Source organism: Hesperophylax consimilis, chromosome 22 (genome assembly GCF_061612785.1).
Source record: "Hesperophylax consimilis isolate HC1 chromosome 22, BYU_Hcon_1.0, whole genome shotgun sequence".
Lineage (NCBI taxonomy): Eukaryota > Metazoa > Arthropoda > Insecta > Trichoptera > Limnephilidae > Hesperophylax > Hesperophylax consimilis.
The window spans coordinates 13219509-13245206 of record NC_142857.1 but is presented as its reverse complement, the minus strand read 5'-3'; the positions used below and the strand labels follow the sequence as shown (position 1 = coordinate 13245206).

The 25698-nt window shown below is 34.2% G+C and overlaps 1 protein-coding gene across 1 annotated transcript in view; it reads left to right on the top strand.

The window, feature by feature from the left end:
- The window catches only part of LOC149412867 (potassium channel subfamily K member 18-like), a 283444-nt gene that overhangs the window by 107474 nt on the left and 150272 nt on the right, over nt 1-25698 (top strand). The window contains exon 2 of the mRNA XM_089645627.1: nt 24317-24375. The gene's annotated coding sequence lies outside the window, so the exon portion shown is untranslated. The remainder of the gene's footprint in view (nt 1-24316; nt 24376-25698) is intronic.

Here is a 25698-nt window from a genome sequence, read left to right as displayed (position 1 = left end):
CCTTAATTATTAACCATTACAATTTTTGACCATTGCATTTGGCTAACTACTATTATATTATTTTTTTGTTATGTTACACTTATTTGATAGGTTGCCCTTGAGACCTGTTTCCTTAAAGCTTAATGATTGTTAATGGAAATGCAGGAGCCTCGAGGGAGGCTATTTAATATAAATGGCCTGACTGACCGAACCCGGAAATGAATCTATAAACGTTTTCCACCCTCTTCTTACCATTAATTCTTGCAGAATGGACTAAAATAAAGGTTAAGCTTTCAGGAATTACCGATGACTATCCACTATTTGAGAGCTTTTTAAAAAAGTAGGTAGGTATTTTAACACAATATTTATCATAAAATCGTACGTTGTATTGATATACATTGCGTTAGCTTTGTTGTGATTTATATTAATTAATTAATTATTTCACAAAAAAACTCATTTAAAATAATACATGTAAGTATATTTGCGGCATGTTCCAAAGTGGAAGATACTCTTAGTATTGCCCTGGTATAATACCACCAATCTAAGTAGAAAAATTGCTTTAAATGGCTTTAACCAAAATGTACATGTACTTGGCAAAATATACCGCATCCCTTCAAAACATACCCCAATTGGGGATGCTATAGTCTCACTAGCTCCATACGGTTGGAATCAGTGATGACTGTTGTGCGGTATTCACATAAAAAATAAATAAATAATTACCTACTACCACAGTCTAGGAACATTTCCCAGACCTAATCTTAAAATATAATAATAAAAACCATAGACACTCTATGTATACAAACTTTTTATTCCCGCTTCCCTTTTACTTTTACGTTGTCATTTAAAGTCAGCAACGATTGTGTCAACCTTGGCACTAGTACTACATGCTTTTTTTATAGATTCGGTCGGCAAATAAAGGAATATAGCACAAAACCGTAGGCCCGAAGCAGATATATCTTTGCTGGAAGCAACCGAAAATGGTGTAGAGAGTTAGCAGTTAGATAGGTTTCATTCATTTCATTTTATAGAGCGTTTTAAAATTGCGAGTTCAAAATCGTAAGCTATAAAATTTTCAACAAATACTATACTTAAAGAACAGACTTAAAATAATGGATGGCGTTTTTTATTCGAGTACCGCACTAGTGTGACTACTGCCTTAGTCGGCATCAAATGGCACCCCCGATTTAAGGTGGATTTTATGCTAAAAGGAGTAAGGATGGGATGGAGAAGAGAAATAGGAAAGTTTTTAAAGTGCGCCGTTATTTTGATCTATCCGATTATGTAATTTCAAATAATAACGTCAGTTATGAATGGAATTTTGTAAGAACCAATTTAACAAAATATTATAATAAGTTTATTGTTTTTGAAACTGCAACCTCTAGCATGGACCTAAAAAACAGAGAGAACGATTCGAAGCTGCGGGATGAGTGAGAAGATATATAAAAAAATGTCACAACTGAGTTAAATGTTTTAAAGACGTATTCCTTTCCTTGTCTCATCAAATACCACAAAAACAACACAAACATAAAATAAAAATATTTAATTACGCACCATTTTGATTCGAAAATCAGTTCTACAGTAAGTCATACAAGATGGCTGCCGAGAAATTTTCCCTCACCCTAGATCTAGCTTCAATTCTATTTAAACAAAATTACACTGATGCTCCTTCCAGAGCTTTTTAGTACCAACGATAGGAAGCTTTTTACTTTGCAACGAAGATTGTTGAAAATGCTACATTGCTCACAAGATAGCACCGATTTTTGAATTTTTCAATAAGCCCAGGCGCACATTAGTAACTTTAATTGCGGCGACAATTAAAAAGTTTCCCATAATGAAATTTGATGCACGCAACTGTTGTCAAATACTAAAGCTGCTAGTGTGTGCCTGGACTACGTATCAAATATCTTGATACTCGGAATAAGTCGGGGAATAATGACAAATTTTATATTTTAGTGTCACAAATAATATTTTATTGCCTAAAAATGTATCATTTTAGAAAACAGTAGGGTTTCTCTAATGCATTTAAAACCATTGCTCATGTAGTGTACCCATTTCGCATACGCTAGTTATATCAATGCGAGAATTTCAATTTACATAAATAAATAAAGTCAAGTTTTATCCCTCTGTTTTTGTTTATTGGGAGAACCGATATGGTCAGAGTATTTATTATTTCAACAGCCAATGTTTCCTCCCTCTTATTAGTTTTTCAATGTAAAGGAATGCATGTTTTTTTTAATCAGATTCAGATGTTTTGTTATATTTAATTACAAATGAATATACATTTTCACATGATGTGACTAAGCACTTTTTACAGCAAAATTCTCTAGATACAGACCGGTTCCTGTGATTCTTCAGGAAAGGTGAAACCTTAAGTTGTTTTGGAGCAAGAGAGCGTTTTTAATGAAACCTAAACTTTTATATGAAAAAACTGTAGACAAATACATTGACAATTCAAATTCAACAGGCCGCAATACAGGAATTGTCCTTGCCGACGCGATTTAATTATAAACAAACAGCAAAGGCGAGAAACTTTCATAAAAACTATAACTTAACCTTCACAGGTGGCACTTATGATATCTAATTGGTCCAAAAATAATACAGTGTTTCTGAGAATCATTTTTATGTAATACCGGACCGGTTCTTTCACAGAATTTGCACAATTTATCAAATTTTAACGTTAATTTTCAAGTCTTTTTAATTGCTATTCAAGATCTGTTGATATATCATTGTGGGCCAGTTGCTCCACAAAACTGAAATTAAAACAGAACTTTTACAGAACTAGAAAAGTAAGTATGAAATTTGATGAATTTTTCAAATTCTGTGAAACAACCCGTCCTTACGGAAGACCTTCTTACTTCAGAATTTCCAATGAAAGGATATTGATCGAAAGCCCAAAATAAGTTAAAAAATAATGAAGCAAGTATTCATTTACATCAAACTAACTCATGGCCTCCTTGGTCAACGGGTAAGGCTCTCGACTACGATTCCGGAAGTCACAAAGTTTATATTATCAATATTTCATCGATTCAAAGTTTCTATATTTCACATTTATTGATCATTTAAAATAATGTAAGGTGGCATGTTCCAGTGCGAGAGATACTCTCAGTATCGCCCTGAATATTACTACCATTCAGAATTGAAATTGGTGTATAAAAGGTGTTATGTTATGTTGTTTTAGGAGTGCAAAATTTTTGTCAAAGGACCTTGAATGTTAGTGTAATTACCACTGCACATAAGACAATAATATGTTGTGTGGAAGGAAAGACTCACCATTAGGAAAAAGGGCACTCGTTTATTCCTGAGTAATCTCCTCATGTATCACGGTGGTGACACTGAACACGTAACGGTTTTGCACGATATCGGCGTGGATGTAAAATGTAAGAAAATAAGCGAAAAAAGATCTCACGCGGATGCGGTTTTATAGTGAGCTATGTGGGTTATTGTAACAGACTGTCTGAAATGTGCGCAGAAAGGTGCAGGAATAGATAGGAAGGTAAGACAAAGGAACAAAAATATTATCTGAGTACAGTGGTCGCATGTATTTACATAGGTATGCATGAGATGTATCTGTAATTAATTCGTAATGGCATAACCAGAAAAGTTGCTTGAGATTTCTTTAGCCCTATTTGGTGACCGGATCTGATGAGCCAGGTATTTTCCCTTTTTTTGCGGTATTCAGAGAGTAGCTTTGTAGTCCAGTAATTGTAGCACTTTTATAATTACACCCGATATTTCAGGAGATGTTTAAGATAATTTATGAGGTTTGATCAATTTTTTTTAAAGTTGTGTCTCGGGAATCATCATTCTTATACAGGGTGTATCGGCACTAACCCGACAAACTTTAACCAGCTATTCCTTAGCACATTTGGAGTAAAAAATGTTATGTGCACTTTGCTGTCCGGTAACGTTTTTTTTTAATAAAAAATTAATTAAACATATTTTCACCACATGTCACCACTGTTTTATCCTTTGTCAAAATTTGAAAGCAACATCGCAACTCTCGCGTGTTGCTGCGAACGAAGCCCGTATTACATAATCCAGTACCAGAAAAGAAATATTTTATTTAACAATAATGATTATTCACATTTTTCGTATGCGAATCACTGATTGTCTTCTTGTATTGTACACATCAGTTTTATTTTTGTATCTAAATTGTTTCACCTCTGGAATGCTTTGGTTTCACCTCTTACGCGTTTCACGTATTAAATAGTCTAATTTTGAAACTAAGAAACTAATTAGTAGATTTCCTGAATTTATAATCGAAGTCCAATAATTCTGAGCACTTTTAAAAACAATTTTCCTCACTTAGGTACTTATCAATAATAATAATTGGATTATTTGAACAGCGCCGTTGTTTTTTAAATCACCGTAAGTGCTCTGTCAAAATGTTACTTGCTAGGCTATCCTACAACGTATATTTTTTAATAAATTTAGTTATTTACAACTTCGCGGAATGTGATTTATGAATATTATTGCTTATGTTAAAAGCCTTCCAGAATTACCGGAATATAACGAGCAGCTTGACACACTTAAGTTTATTTCCACTAATTTGAAGGTACAAAGAATGTATAGTTTTAAAAACAATCCCGATGAATCAAAAAACGGTTCATATAAAACTGCTGCGCAACACACTGAGACAAAGGAAAGCACTCACACAAACGTCATGACTGCATTGGATTGACCACCTGCAAATGAATGCTGCCAGATTGCTAATTTATTTAAACAATAATTATTAAATTTTATTTAAAATATCGCAATTTTTTTAAAAAATCGACAATAAATTACAACTATAATTTAAAAAAAATATTCTTAACCCCACGCTTTTTCGTAATTGATTAATTAATTCAGAATTTAAACGTTGCTTGAAATGACTAGCCGTATTTGGTGACCAGATCTGAATATCCAGGTTCAGAATTTAAACGTTGCTTGAAATGACTAGCCGTATTTGGTGACCAGATCTGAATATCCAGGTTTAGAATTTAAACGTTGCTTGAAATGACTAGCCGTATTTGGTGACCAGATCTGAATATCCAGGTTCAGAATTTAAACGTTGCTTGAAATGACTAGCCGTATTTGGTGACCAGATCTGAATATCCAGGTTTAGAATTTAAACGTTGCTTGAAATGACTAGCCGTATTTGGTGACCAGATCTGAATATCCAGGTACTTCCTCACCTTCCACTCCTTCCCTTAGCCATAAAACTTACCCCAATTCAACATAAAAATTGTTTAAATTATCGGATGTAATGAAATGCATAATAATTAGACCCCAAAATACTTAATTATTCAGGGAAATAAACCCCTGAGTCATCAGTTGGAAATACCAACGACATTAAGTGAAATTAACAATGCAATAATCCTATTATTGCATTGTTTAAAATTTCACTTAATTATTAGCATTAGCAAATAATATTGGGATTAGCAAATAATAATTTACGACAATTTACTCGGAAATCAATAAAGCCAGAATAATAAAAAAAGAAAGTTATCACTTACGTCGTCTGTAAGTGGCTTTACCAAAGTTTGATAATGCCGTCAGAAGGTGAAACAGCTGTCACGCGTAATAATAATTACAACTAGCAGAACTTGTTTATAAACACACTGTTTTTATAAATTTTTTAATAAGACTGTTAAAATAAAAAAAATCTCTAAATTGAAATGGAGTTCTACAAACTAAACTTAAAATCAAATAAATTTATTGCGAAGGTTCAAAGTACTGTACTGTAATATTATATTAAATAATTTTTACGTGTTTAATTATTGTTTAAAGTCAGATTAAAGCGATTAAAAAACCCACCTGGCAATTCTTATTCGAGTTTCGTTGTTTTTACGTATTGGCGCGCTTACAAGCATCAGTCGTCTCATTTTTAACCATTAATATTTAGTGTGTAGGAAAGAGAGAAGACGCTTTTCGACACACTTGTCGAAAAACTTGTTGAATGCCGACGGGCATACTCTTCTACAGATTTTATTAAATATTGATATGTAGGTAATATTGATGTGTAAATGAATGACATTGTGAGAATTTTACCAATAAATAATAAATGAAAATGCGGACATGTAGTTTATGTTAATTTTTTTATTGGAGCATTTGTTCGAAGTGACTACCATTATTTTCGATGCAAGCGTGTAGTCTTGTTATATTTTGATTATTTAAGTTTGCAGGATTTGCTTTAATTTCTGCAGCGGCTTCCATCACTCGTTCGAGCAGTTGCTCTCTTGAGGCTATTGGCTTAGCATACACTTTTTCCTTGAGAGCCCCCCACAGGTAGTAATCCAGGGGGGTCAGGTCGGGTGATCTTGGTGGCCAAGCAATGGCCGGACTTCCACGGCCTATCCAACGACCAGGAAACTCGACATCCAAGTAGTTCCGCACGGCAATCGAATAGTGTGGTGGGGCTCCATCGTGCTGGAACCACATTCTCCGTAGTAATTCGAGGTTCACATCTTCCAGAATCTCGCCCAGTTGCACTTGTAAGAACTCCAAATACATCGGTCCATTTAGTCTGGGAGGCAACTCGATTGGACCGAGTATTTGATTTCCCAGGATTCCTGCCCACATGTTGATGGAAAATCTGTCCTGGCTCGACGACTCCCGAACAAGCTTGGGGTTTTGTTCAGCCCAATGGTGCAAGTTGTGCACATTTAGCACTCCTGTTTTAGTGAACTGTGCTTCGTCGGTAAACAATATGTTTTTCATGAAGTCTGCATCTCTTATGACATTATGCAGCATTCTTCTGCAGTACACGACTCTGGAAAAGTGGTCATTCTCCATGAGGCCTTGGCAGCGCCTATAGTGAAAAGGTTTGAGCCCGTGCTTCTTCAGAACTCTCCATACCGCCATGTGTTCCCTGTGTCCTATCATCAGAGCGACCCGACGCACGGACAGCGTGGGGTCTTCGGTAATTAAGTTCAGGATTCTCTCCTCAACTGCCACAGGAACGATGTTGTGTCCTCCGCCGGCGCCTTCAATCCGTCCGATGCCACAGTCACGCAATTGTTGATACATCTGAAACAAAACAACAAATAACAACTGCTTTTATTATTCAGCTCAGTAATAATGTCAAATAAACAATCGCGGGCTTTTTCACTCATTTTATTTTTAAAGAACACTTATTTTAGGCACATATCAGAAAACTTACGTTTTCTCTTCATTTATTTCATTTTTTTATAGTAAAATGTATAACAAAGTGTTTTAAATTATAATTTTCTTAACTAGGTACGGTTGATATCTTGGATTCACAGGGGTGAAATTGAATTCAAGTAATTTAAATAATCCCATGGTGAGAAAGGGAGTGAATTCAATTGCAGTGAATGATGCATTTATTAGAGATTAAAATTAATTAACTTTTTAAAACGCCGTTTAGTGACCACTGAACACAAATCACCTAAAGTACAATTTACATTTTTAAAGTTGGTGGCCCCTTGTTATGTTTTTAATGTTCCCAGTTTAAATTTCAAAAGCGCTTTTTGGCATTATCAATGAATGTAAATAGTTTCAATAAACAATTGATAGGGTACAAACCTGGACAAAGGTAGCATGGTGTGGGACGCGTCTTCCAGGAAACCTCATGCGATACTCCCTTACGGCTGCTCGTGAATTTCCATTGCAAAATCCATAAACAAAAACAATATCTGCTTGCTCGGCAGGTGGATAATTGAGGGGCATATTTCAACAGTAAAAACTTAGATAACAAAACAAAAACGAAACTAGAAACTTGATGACATGCGAACTCCCAAAACAGCACTGACCACTGATACGAGACGGGGTGGCGGGAACCACACGGGACTTGAGACAGAATATGTGTGAAAGAGATGACAGTAGCGCGGCGTTGCCAATTATTTTACCCCTATACTGTGGGCAGTAGCGGAGTGTGGAAATTTTATTTATTTTTTGTTTTTAAAAGAAAAAAAATGTTACCGGACAGCAAAGTGTACATAACATTTTTTACTCCAAATGTGCTAAGGAATAGCTGGTTAAAGTTTGTCGGGTTAGTGCCGATACACCCTGTATAGCTTATCTTGAGCTTACATTGTTGCAAATTGTATGTACTTCAAAAAAACATGCGTTATTTATTCCCAAAGAAGAGCCCAAATTTTATTTTTTCGACGGATGTTTTAATTTTAAATAGAAAAGAAGAGCCCAAATTTTATTTTTTTGCCGGGTAACGACGGGCGCGGGGATTTGGCTAAGTCGACAACTTAGTTTTAATATCACTGTAGCAACCCAAACGATTCATCAAAAATCAAAACTACACAACTGTTTGCAAGGTATTGTCATTTGTTGTGTTGTATTGACGAATATAGGTGATTATTTTATAAATTTTAACTTTTTTTTTCTGATAAATGTTTTATTCAGATTCAAGTCGCAATTTTTTCATGATAATCGCGATTGTACCACTAAAAAAGAACATTTTTTTAGCAAAAATTCAACAGAAGAAGTTATGTATGGAAAATTGAAAAAATAAACAGCAATTCACAGCAAGCCGTTCGCTAAAGGGTATCCTGCACATTTAAAAATACAAAAAAAAATGTTGTAACTTTTTCCTTCTGCATAATAAAGCGGTATTTATCATAGAATTTCGCAAACAAATCACGTTGACGTTTTATTTTGACAAACTGTATGACTGTGCAGTAGATACAGACGGACAGGTATTCTAAAAGTTAATAAAATGAATTTTGATAACTGCCTTGTAAACTTAAATTACTAAATATCTTTATCGTCCATCTCATTTAACATTTTTACCAAACTTGAAAATAAATTAAACTCGATTGAAAAGGGCTGATAAAACACTGTTTTTGATATTCCACCCGACAGTCCAAGACCCTTTTAATCATAAAAGATGAATAAATTAAATTATGTACAGAAATGATTCCAGAAAAAGCTCTTCAAAAGAAATATGAGATGGTTTTTGAGGCTCGAAATAACTTAATTGTCTTCAACTTTACTGACTTTTATGGTCTGATTAAATTCTCGAAAAATTAATTAAAAATAACATTAAACAAAAAGCGAAAGAAATTTATTTCCGAAAGGAGTTCAAATTTTACTATTAGCGAAATCCGGGAGGCGGAATTGGTGCAACAAGAGATGTGCAGACCTTATATTTAATTACTTTAGTGTATAAAATATGATCAGCATATTGAATTTGTGAGATATATTCCTATTTTGAATACTTATCAGAACATTAAAAAAAGCCATAGCTTGTGTGATATGCGGGTGTGCGCCTATCTTTGGATTAGTGGCCTACTATTCCATGTGGTGTGGAATTACCAATTTATGGGCCAGAGCAAATATGAACAAACGTCTCTTGTCAGTCTTACGCTCGTAACTGCCAAACTAAACTCAATTCAACTGAAAGCGCGACAAAAACAACTACCTCTAAAACATGTTCTAATGAACATCCAATCACGAGAACATATACCAATTACCTGCAAAATATTTGTTAGGTCTGCATAGACTTTTTAGTGCTTCTACAACAACAAAAAAACACCATGAAACATACGAAATTGAGCTGTTTTCATTACGTTCGCCGCACCGACTTTGAGGAAGTCATGAAAACGTCATTTGAATTCTGTTCGGCTTGTTAAGCTAGAAAAAAAGTTACGTAACTCCTAAAATCTAAAAGGTTGGGCCAGACCTACCTTTTTTTATTCCTAAAACTAAAACTTTATCTTTTAAATTTAGAACTTTAACCGATATAAAACAATACGAAAATATACCACCATATTATTAAGCTGTGACATTAAATTCTGATGAGACAAACATGTTTTGCTCCATAGTGCTTTAAAATTGAAATCTAGACTGCTTAAGAATCAGAGATAGTTTTTACATTTCCTTGTAATGTAAATTATTAATCCTCTCTCTAAAACCTGTTACCCATATAATAAAGAAGAAAACTAGAAGTGTTTCGTGGACGTGTTTAGTAATATTTGCATAATCGAGGCTTAAATTCACAATTCAAAACTGTGTTTATGAAATTCAAATGTGATGGAGATCTACATCAGGCGAATATAACTTAATAAACTATACGCTCAACCATTGAGTTAAATTGAAGTTTTTTTCCTTTCATTCTAGTGTTCGTCTTTATTCTTTGCTATTTCATACGCAACCATATAACCAAAGCGCAAAAAAAACGTATTTTCTATTCTAGATGTCAAAATATAAATATTTCGGAAATATAGTGGTGCGGCGCAAATATTATGTAAAAAAAATTTATTGCGCTGTGAAATAATTGAAACTTTTTCATTTAAACAACAGAATAACGATAACATTTTCCCTTAGAGTATTTTTAAAGCTCTTTTGTTTTCAAACCAGTGAATCTAATTGGCCATATTAGTGTTGGCTTTTAAAATGGAGAAATTTTCAACAACTTCTTTTATGAAATCTTTTCCGCTTCCTTTGACAAAACACGTGTTTTTAAATTAAGAGTTTTACTTTCTGTAATTTGTTTCACAAGTTAATTATAAGAAAAGCTTACTGGGCGTCTTGCTGACCTATATTTACTTTATATACATAAGTATTTGTATGTACTTTATACGGATATTTAACATAAATAATAGTAATCTCATGAATGTTGATGCATAGAAATTTTCGTTCACACTACGCATGCGACTAAACTCATATGAGGTAATTATAGATAATTCGAATTGGTTCATGAAATCTTATAAAACATGAATAAAAGTTTTTTGTGTATGAAATGTGTTCTGCTGTTAGGAGTGCAGTAAGTGACTAAGATATCCAAAAACTGAAAAAACCTATCGTAATTTATTATTTTATCAGGCAATGCTGATCGCGGATTAGTTATAGTTTATATAACTTATAGTTCGCGGATTCAAATAGAAGCATACGCAAGTAAATTTTAATTTTATCAATTTGTGTTATTTTTTTCGAATTACAAATTTAAATATAATACATGTATATTTGCGGCACCTACCAGAATGGAAGATACTCAGTATCATCATCGTGTAAGACCAACAACCAGAATTGAATTATTGCTTGATATGGCTTTGGGCTTGTTTGATGACCAGATCTGAATAGCCAGGCACTTCCCCACCTTTCTCTACCCCATTAGCCTCACAACATACCCCAATTGGGAATGCAGAATATAGTATTACTAGCTCCAGACGGTTGGTAGCGGTGGGGACTCTTGTGAGGTTTTACTGTAATTTTTTTTTAAATGCATTTAAAATTACTTTATCATTTTGATATTTACGGTCAAAAAATTATTTATCACGAGATTAAGTTGCTCAGGAATAACAAATTCCACATTTTGAAGTCCCTTTTTTACTCATTTTATGCGTTTCTATGTTTTTCGGTAGATGTGAAATAAAAGTATTTTTTAGATCTAAACACTGGACCGACGTCTGTAGAAAGCCTATCCAGATATTTGTCGATGAATTTGGTAACGGACTACCATGTTTCAAGGCAGATTTGTTTGTCTTCAAAACCCAGACCAGAATCCTTATATCTTATTATCACGTCTATACATTATTGAACTAGGTACTTCTAAATAATCAAGTTAGCTGCATCATCATCATCATGTCTTGCAATTAGTCAAATCAGCGTTTATCAACTCCTTGTGCAAACAGTTGATAGCATCGTAATCACTAGCCTATAATCTTACTCTGCTGTCGCGTTTCGCATCCTGATGACCATCTTACATACCATCTTACTATGCAACAAATGTATTATGCTAGTTCTAGACCATGGTAGACAATTCCATCATCGTTTAATCAGATAAGGTACGGACACAATATGTTGTGGAAACATTTCTACATACTCCTTGCTATTATGTTGTAAAATACTAATTAGATACGATATCACAGGGGCGTTAATTACAAAATAAGCTGTAGAAGTTTGATTTATTTTAATATTCCAAAAAGGAGCATACTACATGGCTATTAAAGTATATAACAACCTTCCACATAACATTCAACAAATACAAGATACACACAAATTCAAATCGTTACTAAACACTTTCCTTGTTAATAAATGTCACTACACGTTGAGTGAATACCTCACGTAAATGAAACGCCTATTTTTATTGGTATATATATATTTGTATTTTTTTATTTTTTCATTTGTATATTGTTAATTTATCTGTATAAACATTGTAATTATTATAATAACACAAATAATATTATATAAACATTGTAATTAAATAAATGTGGTTAGCTGGAAGAAATGGGGTCTACCCATAAGCTACACCTTTTGTAATTTTTATTTTACAATAAATAATTTTTGATTTGATTGTAAATATACAGCTCTCAGTTTTTGTTCTGCGGGTCTACCTTACAAACATATGAAAAAGATGCTACGAAATCAAAATATGGTTAAGGCGCAGCAAAAATTTAATAACGGCTCACAATTTAATTAATTCCGTCGAATTATTTAATATTTTTTTAAAGCCTATTTCTATGGATGTAACTTATTTATGGTTGAGATTAATTAAAACATTAACTTACCATTAATATTATCAATAACACCAGATTTGATTTTTATAAAAGATGAATTATTAACTTCCTGGGGGATTCATTTAGAAACATTTGAGATTTTAGTAATACGTTAATCAGAAATAATTAAAATAAGCCCCATGGAAACAACAATTTTCTAGGCCTGCTAAGACAAATTTGCCTGGCAAATTCGGCCTTTACGCCGGGCCGTGCGTCTTATATTTTTGACACTTCTTCTTCACTTATGTCGTTAAGATTCCCGCTTTATTTAAGAGATTTGCCAAGGCAAATTCAACCGTAGGACTGTCCAATACACAGGGCAGCGCGTCGCATATTTTTATGCATGGCTTCTTCACTTACGTCGTTATGATTCCGACTTTATTTAAGGGTATTACACTGTCTACAGAAATTAAAGCCATCTTTTTGTCATCTACCAAGCAACATTTTGAAATCAAAACAGCTCTAAGCCAAATAAAATGAAACTATATAAATTACACAACATTAGGTCTGGTGGTTTACACAAATTTAAATATAACACGGTCATCTAGTTGCCAATCAGCGCCATTTTTTTCTTATATTTGTAAGGTACCTGTAAAACGCCGGTTCTAGGTAGTGAAACATTTACATGATCGAAATATTTTGATCTTAACAATAATCTAGTGATTAATCGATTTAATAACTCGGCCTTCAGCGGGAGCAGTAGTTGCGGACAGAGGTAGATTTTTGTCATGGTGGGGAGGGGGGGGGGAGGCACATAGACAAAGCGTGGTACATTGGTATAGCAAAATTTTGGTAGGTAAGTACTGCATTTGCGAAAATGGGCTAAAGCAGTATAATCATGTTTATTGTTCACTTGCAGATAGCAACGTAATGATCGTAATACTATTATACTACGAATTTTAAAGCGTTTCATATGAAGTTAAATTTATAAAATCTACATTTAAACTGAATAAATAATACAAATAAGTTTCGTAACTACTTCCAATTATAAGTAAATACTACATACATGAATATTCCTACTGGAGGTTTGAATTGTCATCGTATTTCTAATAATGAAAATATTACATCCCTACGGACATAAAAACCTCGACACTAAAACAATACCGAATATAACATTTATATGTTGGGCCGATTGCATCTTTCAAATAAAATACGTTCAATTAATACGTTTATTGAGCGCCTTTGACGTGATTTATGAAAAAAACCGCACTATAAAAATGATCAATTTTATGTTTATTAATAACCTTTCTAACTTATTATAAGTCAGAATGATTTTTTTTGCACACACTTAATTCACGAGCTGGACATCTTAAATCCCCACCTAAAATATGAATGAATTTTTCATATGCTTGTAGCTTCTTTGGTTGGTAGATAATATCATAATTAAACATTTGACAATTAGCAAAGAATATTTGCGTAATCCCAGTATATCAAATCATATTAGATAGTAAGTAACACAATGTACCACGAGAATAATATCTTATTCCCAACTTTATCAACAATCTCGTTCGTCAAGCATTCCGAGATATTTTGACGTTTCTCGGAGTTGGGAATCGATTTACGTTTTCTGGTTAATTCGGACCAATAACGTGATAGCTGTGGTTTCGAATGATTTCCGAAATGATTGTCTCGGACTGTGTGATGATTTTTAAAAGAATCGGTTCTTTATTCGATGACGTTTCAAAACTATTGTCTCTAGGTTCTTTTCAGCTTTGTATCAACATGTAATCAGCTGACAAACATAACGACATTTCTCACAAGTCACATTGTTTTACTGATCACAATTTGTTAAAAATTCGAAACGGACCTAGGATCGGCATTTAACGCGAACTTTTCAAATATCAATAAACAAAATGGCGCTGCTTGGCATTATGATGAAAATTTTAATTTTAGTAGACCTAATTTTGAGTAATTTATACTGCTGTATTAGTTATTTTCCGGATTTGAGAGGGAGGCACGCCACTGATACCAGAATATCTGTCAATTCTCCAGTGTTATCTTATTAGAACCAATCCCGAATCTCTTGTATATTGTGTTTATAATGTGGCATACGGTGGTGTGAAGTTTCTATTATTCAACGAGGCACGGGTGCTACACGATTGTGCCTGTTTGGCGTGTCAGGCTTTTGTTTACCCGGTTCCTACCTTGTGGATAAAATAATTTGATATTAGTGAAGCTGGGGCTAGGTCAGAGGCGGATTAACTGTTGAGAGCGCCCTAGGCAAGCACCTCATCGGCGCCCCTCTAGCGACCACATATTATAAATTTTAACAAGTACCTAAAGTAGCCGAATTTGTAGTTAGGTGGGTTTTACGTGAAAATAAAAATTTCGTGGGAGGGGGGGGGGGTGGCTAGAGAATTTCAAGAAAATAAAATTTGTCCCGAAAAAAAAAATCATGGGGGGGGGGGGGGTGGCTAGAGTTAGCTAGTTCTCGTTCTGAGTAGCCTAAATGGCGATATATCGCCCTCGTTGGCAACACTGCCAGCTATCTTTTTTTTACATACCAAGTTTCATCACAATCGGTTCAGTAGTTTTTTTGCATGAAGAAGTAACATATACCTATACAAACACACACATATACACTTTCGCAGTTATAATATTAATAGGGATAATTAATAAAACATAAAAAATTTAAATGATCAATTATTTATGTAAAGGAATAAGTACTCACTAATAAGTACCTACCTAGAAATGCCTAGGATCCCTTTGTGTTTAAATTACGAATTTTATTTTATGCACTTTTCAAATGTCACTTATGTGTTGTCTTGGTTACACTTAAACAGCATTTATTTATGAACAGCATTGTGTACTCGCTATGTGGCTGACTGAGTGACTAATAAAAATAATGTAATTTTTTAATATAAAAAAGGACGACAAATAAACTTTAATAGGTTAATTACGGGAATTAAATTTAAAAATTGGTATATACTAATCACAAAAAAAATTAAACATCTCTGCGTCTACATTTTTGTTTTGCGAAGTTGTCAATAACATCATCATAGTTTAAAGAGAGCAGTAATTTGGATTCAATGTTAAGTATGGCTAACGAATTTAATCTCCTGTCTGTCATGGTTGAGCGAAGATAATTCTTCACTCTCTTTAGACAGGAAAAACTCCGCTCGCCACTGCAATTGCTGACTGCCGTCGATACGCACATTCTTAAGGCCAAGTATAATAGGTACCCTGTTCAGAACGAAACTACAACAATGCCCCCCAGCGGAGAAACTAGGTTTTACTAGCCATTTAAAGACAGTTCTGTACTAAAAAAGTTCTGTTGAAATTCGTAAGATGTCACTAATTATAACTGACTTATATTGTATGTCAATATTTGATTTTTTAAAACACTTTCCCACTGCAGAAGGCTCCGCGCTGAAATAAAAAATACTATAGGTAGGTACCTAGGTAGGTACATCAATGTGCTCTGACCGTAATAAAAAAACGTGCTTGAAGACTATTCAAGAGTAAAAAATGCATGTTTTGAAGGATAACAAAAAAACATGCTTTTTGTAAGCTTTTTTTAATAAGGATCATAGAAGAAAACAACGGTGCCTAAGTAAATAATATGTAATGCATTATTAAAAACAATGTCATGACACAAGTAAAAATAAATTACTACTAAATTGCTACTTATAAATTCACATATTTATAAGTGGCATGTGATAAAAAAAAATTATAAAAATATGGGATTCGAACCCGGGTCCTGCATAACGAGTGTCGAACACTCTGCATCTAGACCGCAAAGAGAGGTATCTTGCGCGACGAGAACCGCGTATACGACGTGTACTCCTCAATTGACTTGTCCCGCGCAATTTTAAATTTTGAAAAACTCACTTACGGCTGTTTTTTTACTAAAAAAACTTGTCACGCACATCTGCGAGGGTAATTAGTCGCGTTATTGGCCTTGAGTCACTTGACGGTCATGAGTCGGTTTTACTCCGGTCCTTGAAAATGCATAACGCGCGTAAAGAAGTTTCACTTCAATATATAAAAATCGTATGTAAAGTACATTAAATTTGAAATAAAAATTATGAACGTATATAGCATGTACCAAATAAGAATCAGCTAAGCACACCTCACAATAAATGTAATATTATTTTACTTATACAATAAAAAATTGTGAAGACGAATCGTATCAACCTAACTCGATGAACATCTCTGATGCCTGTCCTCAAAATCAATGACAAAACATATTTACATAATATACACAAGTGTGTGTGAGCATGTCCACGTCGAAAACTAACACATGTATAAACACGTGCACAGCAAGACCGTTTGTCAATTTATAAAAAATTACTGGCAAACTTCTTCGTATATACAAGTAGGTATTATCTTCGCTGACTGATGACACGCAAGATTTTGTTGAAAATTCCAAGTGTCGTTCCGTGATTAACGCCATCTGTTGACATATTTAAAAATAAGCCTTCAGTTCTAATTTCTGCCGTTGTAGCTGAATTAATGTCGCCACTTTACGGCAACATAATTTATTATTTTAATAAACTCGAAACTCTTAAACAAATGGTAATTTAAAAATGTGAAAATAATTTTAAAAAGTGGACAAAAATAATAGAAACTATTCCTCGTTCCTTTTTTTAGAATAAATTTAACCAAAGTTTAGTAAACCGCATTTACAAAAACATTAAAGATAGTGCCTAGGAAATAATTATACCACAACCTTATTCTTTTTTTTTTTTTAATTTCTGAACGAAGTCTTGAAGAAAAACCTTCAAGGTATTTTTTGATATATTCAAAATTTAAAAATATTTTTTGAACAATACGAAAGGACGGCCATAAAAAGGTCATATTTCTGATTTAATTTTGATAAATGCTAAGTCTTTATAAATAATAAAAATATATAAAAAATTTTTTCCGGCTAAGAACATCATATTTACCGTATTGCGTAATAATATGTTCATTATTTCGAATTGATAAATTACTAGACACCGCCTTAAGGCTATGTCAATGTTTGGATAAATTGTTTCAAGTTCTTTTTTTCTTAGAACCTGTAAAATCGCTTTGGTTGTTCGGGGCAGATCTCCATCTCGAGCTATCGTTCTTAAATCAGAACGTAGATGGATACATTCATCAACAAAGCACTTTTCTAAATCACTAGAATATATTGTTACTAACATACTAGCACTATTTTGAACTTCTTCGGTGTTCAAATTGACCAAATTGCTTAAAAACGAAAATTTGGTATAAAAATTGCTGTACGCTTCTCGTCTCTTTTGAAGTTCAACGAAAAGTCTGTCTATAATTACTAAATATACTGTCACTCTAAATGTTTCCCGACCAGATAATGAAAAAGTAATATCTTCGGCAGATTCATCTGCTGTGAGTTTTCTCTTCCGTATCCTCTTGATGTCCTTTTCATATTCTCTGACTAATGCGAATTCTAAGGCTTGCTCTTCATATTTATTAAAATTTTCCCTTTCTGAAGAAATTATTAGAATCAGACTGTCATACATTTGAATAACTGTACAAATATCAATATCAACGGACTGTAATTTTTTATTGGTTTTATTCATGTGAACTAAAATAAAACCCCAAAACACGATCATGAAAGCAGTTTCTAGTCGTTCTAATTTCAATCTTGTGCCTTTAGCTTCACATACAACAGAACGTTTTTGCTCTGTATTGCTCTCGATAGCAATTAAAGCATTGCAAATTTCTGGAAATGACTCTTTCAAACTTTTGCAAGCATCTGCTCGAGCTGACCAGCGTGTGTCAGATGGATTTTTGACAGTAGTTTTATTTTTTTATCATTACCTAGGATTATTTGTGCTTGTAGAGTTTGCCATCTTTGAGTTGAAGCTGTAAAAAATGTGTAGATTTCTTGAAGGAGACCAAAGAACCAACAAGCTTCTTTAGCGCATTCAGCGGCACATTCACCCACTAGGTTAAGCGAATGTGCAGAGCAGGGTATATATTCTGCTAGGGGACATAGTTCTTTTATTTTGGCCTGTAATCCATTGTAAATGCCTGACATATTTGCGGCATTATCATACGACTGGCCTCTACAGTCTAATATATTAATTTCAATCATGTCCAATGTTTTAATAATAGCATTTGCTATGTCTTGTGATTTGTGACCGACATTTGCGATAAACTTAAGAAAACGTTCAACGGGCGTACCGTCGGTTTGAATGTATCGGATCACGAAAGTTAATTGGTCAATGTGGGAAATATCTGGTGTTGAATCCACTATTATTGAATAATATTTTGATATCTTGATTTCATGTTTTATTTGTGTTAATATTTTGTTTGCCATCAATTCAATAAATTCGTCACACGTTGTAGAACTTAAGTAATTGGTATATCCCTTTCCCTTGCCGCCATATTGAGCAATATGTTTACTTAAAAACGGATCAAACTCCGCTATGAGTTCCAGCGTCATTAAGTAATTTCCGTTATGAAGAGAGCCAAGTTTTTCGTCATGTCCTCTAAAAGGTAAACCACGCGATGCTAAAGATTTTACAGTGGCAACCACTCGTTTTAAAACTTCACGCCAATAAGTCATCTCTTCTAGAAATTGAGCGGCGAGCTCATGATCGACACGACCGTCAATGTTAGATCTACGTTGCAAGCTCAAAATACATGTTTTATGTTCACATGAGTTTTCGTGGCTTTCTAATCTATTCGATGCGTTCTTCCAATCATTAAAACCAACATCTTGTTTTCCAAAACTAGTTCCACCATCGAATAATAAACAAGGTCGACAATAAACTTTACCTGTGCTTGGAGAGTAAATAAGCCATTTCCTTGGAAGTTTTTCTCTATTTAACAACTTTCTTTCAAACATTGTTTTTGTTAAAAAACGTGAGATTTTATCTTCATATATTCTCGTAAGAGAGTAATCAATGAAAAATCTGCATTTTGATTTTGATTAAATCCATTAATTGCAATGTATTCTTGTGTTTCGTTATTGATATCCAACTTGACTGGGTCACATCCCACGATAAACAGTCTATTTTGCGACTGCCTCACAACTTCTACGGCTGACGGAGTAGGCAGCATGGACAAATCGTGTTGTTTAGAACTAGTAGGAATTTCACATTGAATAGACTCGGTAGAAGACGCACTGTGAATTGCGTTAGAAAATTCCGAATCATCACTTTTTAATTTAGAAAAAAATGTCTCAATATGTTTCGTATGCTTTATAATATTTTGATTTTTTTCTTCTTTGTCCTTAGCCTTCCTTTTATAAGCTGCACCATTAGGTTTCTTCTTCAATTCACTCATTATTTGGGTAATGAACTAAAACGCAATGTACTAATTAATTCACACAAATACCGCTGCGAGTACGTAATCAATAGAAGCGCGCGTAACCGGCGACATCCAAGCTGAAAGTGATGAGTGTGACTGTCACCCCGTCATCCGTTCGGAAGTCCGGTGCCGGCCGCTTAGCCCCTGCCCCCGCTGCGCCCTTTGCCCTGCAATCTAGCAACGCCTGCGAACGAATCCACGAGCGAGCGGTCTTCTATTAAAAAATCATGCGATGTAGGCATGGAGGAATAATCAAGAAGGCGAGTATGCTTTGGAAGCTCTGCATCTCTACAGAAGTAAATAATCTTTTATATTGTGTAAGCAGGTGCATACTTACTTACAAAATTAAGTTTATATATATATTTTTTTTAATTCTAGGGGCGCCCCTTTGTAACTGGCGCCCCTAGGCACGTGCCTACTTTGCCTTAGGGTTAATCCGCCACTGGGCTAGGTACAAGGGTGGTTGTTAGTAGTGGATTAATTTGGATTGTACAATCTACATGAGTGTAAAGATAATTGGGTGATTAAATCATTATTAATCAAATAATTGTCAAGTGAAATTTCTATGAGGTAGATTGTATTAATTATTGCCATTTGGCTGTGAATATATGAATCCATATATTTATACAAATTGCTACACATTCACGTTTTCACAACCGTGATTGTTAGTTTGGTTAATTTTCTTCTTTCATAAAATACATTTCTAAAAAATAAATGTATTGTTACAAAGAATGACCAATGTTTCTCGCTCTCTTTAATCTTTTTAATAAAATGTGAATAAAAGAATTGCAGCATGACCATTTTGGTTGACGGATGATCAAAATTCCATCAAACGCTGACCCGAGCCAAGAATCTGCGATTAACGATGACTGTTTAAATATTGAAAACTTAAAATGGGGCTAATCATCTATTTTATCAACAATCAAATGTAACGGAGGATAAAATAACCCGACCTTAGTATTTAAACATCAACATATTATTAAAGTTTGACAAATTCTTCGAAACGCGAAGAGCAAATACAATTAAATTTTACCAAGTAGGTACTTAGGCATTTTATTCAAACTCAAAATTTAAGTACAACCTCATATTACATTTGTAAACAAGGCAAAAAAATAAATACAAGGTTGTTATATTTTATGGGCGCATTTTTGGTTCAGTTAAACACGTGCGGGATTAAATGGAAAACATCGAAAAAAAAACCTTTTTTTATCTTCCTCGGTACTTGATTTAAAAAGAATTACCTTGAAAAGGAGGTAAATTTTTTGATCCCGCATTAATATTCACCAAAGTATTCTGTTGTTGGTTTGTTCGGAGAATCTAATGTATAACCGGTTCAGAATTATATAATATTTCGCAAATGTGCCCTGAAACATCCCGATAAAAATTTACCCCTGGCTCACAGGGAAACAAAATTTAGAGGAAAAGTGGATAATTTTATATGTCGTAGGCAGAGAAGATATTGCGTTTTAACAAAATTGCGTATAACAAAACCGTTTTTTTGAATGACAGTTGTCAAGAACACCATACTGTAAACAGAACCGATGTGTTAATTCGAATTTTAGCCGGATTTATAATCAGTTCAATGTTACTTTTTGCTACGAGTTATAATTAGTGCAATCTTATCCGAGTGCCTGTGAATTCCTCCACCATACGAGCGCTCACCAAAACCGTAAGTCACATTTGCGAATACCTATCCTTTTAGTTCAGCGAACTTAGCGTTAATTTACAAAGGCACATACCTGCCTATATTATAACAATTATAATCTAACCCATGTATTGATAGTCTACGCGACTATCGCACAGATATACTGCCAAAAATCTCAGTCTTGACTAATAATTTTTGCTTCGTTGGCATTTATACATCGTCTGATAGACACACACTATTCTGTTATTATGACTCTTAACATGGCCCGACTCAAGTTCGTGGTTCTTTGCCGTTCCTCTCAAGCGTATCTGACTTCTTATACTATTTCTTTCCGCGTCATGTATTTATATTTTTTCCGTTTTAATTTTTTTTTTTCAAAATGGGTCTATTTTCAGGGCTTTAGTAAAAAAAATATTAAAAATAGAATAATTAATAAAATTTATTAAATTATGTTAATTATTGAAAGCTAACATACCAATCTGTAAATGCTGCATAACAACTTGGTGGGATTTAGCTTTATTCATAGTGAAAAAAAATCATACTTTTCATCTATTTTTTTGATGCCTATAGACATCGTCATGGAGGTAATGGTAAATCGAGTATTCTCAACTTTTTCAATATTAGGATTCTGTTTTGACAACAAGAGTCATTGAAATCGCAGGCGTGCGACCAGTGATTAGCAGCAAGGTTTCAACGTTCGATTTATATTCCTTTCTTCGTACATCCGCTCCACATTCCCAAACTATCTAATCGTCCCCTTCATATCCATTACATCAGAATCGTGTTTGCGGGATTTCCAAAAATATTATTTCAAGTTCGTGGTTCTTTGCCGTTCCTCTCAAGCGTATCCGACTTCTTATACTATTTCTTTCCGCGTCATGTATTTATATTCTGTACGGGACGTTTTTGCCTGTACAAAAAAAAACAAAGAAGAGCTTATAGGCACCTTCTATTTCTTACAGCCAACCCACAAATCAAAAAAGTAGTGTTTGTATTTCAATACTACTGTGCTTTAATAGAAAAATAAATACTGAGACAATCGAAATGCTTTCAGTGATGATTTCAGTTTGGAGCACATCGTTCAACGGTTGAATGGATCAGCGCGCCATACGATACAGCAGATGGCGCAGGCGACGGTTACGGCAGATGGCCAGTAGTAGATGGCCAACAGCGATGGACAGCAGTCAGAAGCCAGCAGTAATTGGCTAGCCTTAGGTGGCCAGCAGCGGTGGCCTGAATTTGGTAGTCAGCAGGATTTGGCCAGCCTTAGGTGACCAGCATTCGGTAGCCAGCAGGTATCGGCCAGCCTTACGTGGCCAGCATCGGTGGCCATCAGTCGGTAGCCAGCAGTAATTGGCTAGCTTTAGTCGGTATCCAACAATAAGTGGCTAAATGCACGTAGTCAAGTAGCGGGCGGTCCGATTCAGTTGTCTAGATAGCGGAAAATCAAAAACGATATACAAGTTATAGAAAAACATTGCTTTTGTAGAGTGTAGTCCCAATCAGTTTCAAATATTGCATAATATAAATACTTTGTTTGTTCAAAATCAAATATCCTCCATAAACGGCTGCTTGCGCACATTTTTTTGTACATCTTTTTTCTTTTAAATTGCGAATGTTTGTGCCTATCTATGTATTATTTTATCTATTATTCTATTTATTTTATATAATATTTCAACATACGAAATGTATTGCATTGTACTGTCCCTGTATACATTCTGGAACAAACTGATATTATTATTATGTTAGTGGTTTAATTATAGTATCTTCTGCAGGTGTTTGCATGGCTTCATCGTCGGCTTGCAAAAACATGTTTTCAGCGCAGGTGTTCATTTAGACCGCAATAATCTTACTAGTAAATAACTTTTTTGGTGCATTTAATAAATCGAGTATTCTCAACTTTTTCAATATTAGGATTTTGTTTTGAAAAAAAAAGAGTCATTGGAGCAAGGTTTCAACGTTCGATTTATATTCCTTTCTTCGTACATCCGCTCCACATTCCCAAACTATCTAATCGTCCCCTTCATATCCATTACATCAGCATCGTGTTCGCGGGATTTCCAAAAATATTATTTCAATGTGTTTATTTTTAAACATACAGATAGTTATTGCGGGCACAATGCACCACCAACTAACACAATCACCAGGAACAAGATTAAATGGAGATGAATGATGGACTCGCTGATAGCGGTGCTGCCAAGTTCTTTTATCTATGTGAGGATATTGTGTCAGCGCTTAATTAGCAGCAGACACATACCAGGACGAATGATGAACCTCGTGCTGGATTTATTGGTGGACGCGGTGGACTCTCTCGCATCAGCTGGTCCAGATTCTTCACCACCTAAGATTCTTGCTACAGAGTCTCCATTCTCTATTTTTGTCAAATGTCACAGCGGTGGTGCTGCCAAGTCCTATTATCTATGGGAGGATATTGTGTCAGCGCTTAATTAGCAGCAGACACATACCTGGGCGGATGACAAATCTCGTGCTGGCACTGTTGATGGTCGCGGTGCACTCTTTCGCTTTAGCAGCCGTTCCAGTTTCTTCACCACCTAGGATTCTTGCTGCATAGTCTCCATCTTTTATCTTCGTCGAATGTCACAGCGGTGCTGCCAAGGTCTGTTATCTATGTGAAGATATTGTGTCAGCGCTTAATTAGCAGCAGGCACATACCTGGACGGATGAAGAACCTCGTGCTGGCACTGTTGGTGGACGCGGTGCACTCTTTTACTGCAGCAGCTGGTCCAGTTTCTTCACCACCTAGGATTTTTGTTGCAGAGTCTACATCTTTTATCTACGTCATTTTATTGTACGTCATTTTATCTAACTTTATTTTTGTAATATTTATATTTTTTGTAACACCTGCATCAACTGTGAAGCGCCCCTGAGGTGATATCTCACAAAAGCTGTACAAATTGAGCAATAAATAAATGGTAAAATGTATTTAAATTAACTTATGTTTACCTTTCTCTTACAGATTTCAATGATGATCGTGCTGTTAAAATCTTAAGATTTGTGGAATATTGCTGAACCCCGGTTGGTATATTTTTTATATAAATATTTATTCTGTAGACTCAAGTATGTTAGTTGTATAAAATTTTGTGATAAAATCAGTTAAGTTTATTTATTGTTTTTGATGTTAGTCTTTTTAGCTTAACTCTGAATTCTAAACTCTGTATTTTTTGCGCTTTAGTTCAGGTGAAAGTTTAATCCCAGCTTCTGTCTAGTTTTCTGAAAGCTTGTTCTCTGAACTTGTATTTGAACAAAGTTTGGTTACTTCAACCATCCGAAAGCTAATGACGTACCTAACTGAGTATGCGTTTATTTAAAGCAAGCTTGTTTTAGTGTTCTAGTTAATAATCAGGAGAAAATTTGCATTAATGGAAACATTATATCAGAAGCTTAAAATTAAATTGCCTGCTCAAAGTAACATCCAATAAAAAATAATTTATACAGGTGTATCTATTCAAACAATTATAAAATATTATACTGTGTTTTCAAATTTAATACAAAAAATTATGTGGATTTAAACAGGTCAAAATTGGCAAACGGCGCAAAACGCCGATTGCGGTTGCTTTACCCCTTTCCCATAATTCGTGGTTCAGCTAGCGGAAATATTATCCTGTTTATACATAGAATAAGAAATCTTTTTACCATTTTTTTAACCGGTACGAGTAAAGGAAAGTTTAGTCTTAGTTTTAAAATATGTTAAAACAATGTAAAGTGGTTGTATATCTGTAGATGCGATAAACCCTGTTTATAATATAACTTATGCCTTGTAAACATACAACTAATGAGATGCCTTTATAAGGACGAATATAAGGGCACTAAAAAAGAATTGCTGCACAGCAAATTTCTTGGGTTGTCAAGTAAACATCTAAATTAAGCTATCCTAATATAGAAGCCTGAGTATTAATTTAATAGTAATACTTTATTGTTTTTTTCTTTCAATGAAAACTATTCCATTAAAAAACGAAAGCGATTATAAAATTTTAAAAAAAGGTTCAACCAAAAAAATTTAGAACGATAAGTTCCAATTTTGTGAAGATTAACAATAACAAAAACATATAGAACTTCAAAATATTCTTGCTTCTTTTTTACGGAGTTCTACGAATAAATGATTTTACACAGATTTTTTTCGGTTGTACCGACATATTTCTTCGTAGATATATTAACTGCTGTAACGTTATCCAATTTCTGAAAAATGCGTATAGGTACGCGTTTGTATGCATGATATATATAATGCAATATCATCGATAACGAGTCTATCAACTCGATCGGATGTTGAGAAGTGGATTAATTTCGACTTCCAACATTCAACATCATTCATTGATTCTCACATACAATCCAGAAAACAAA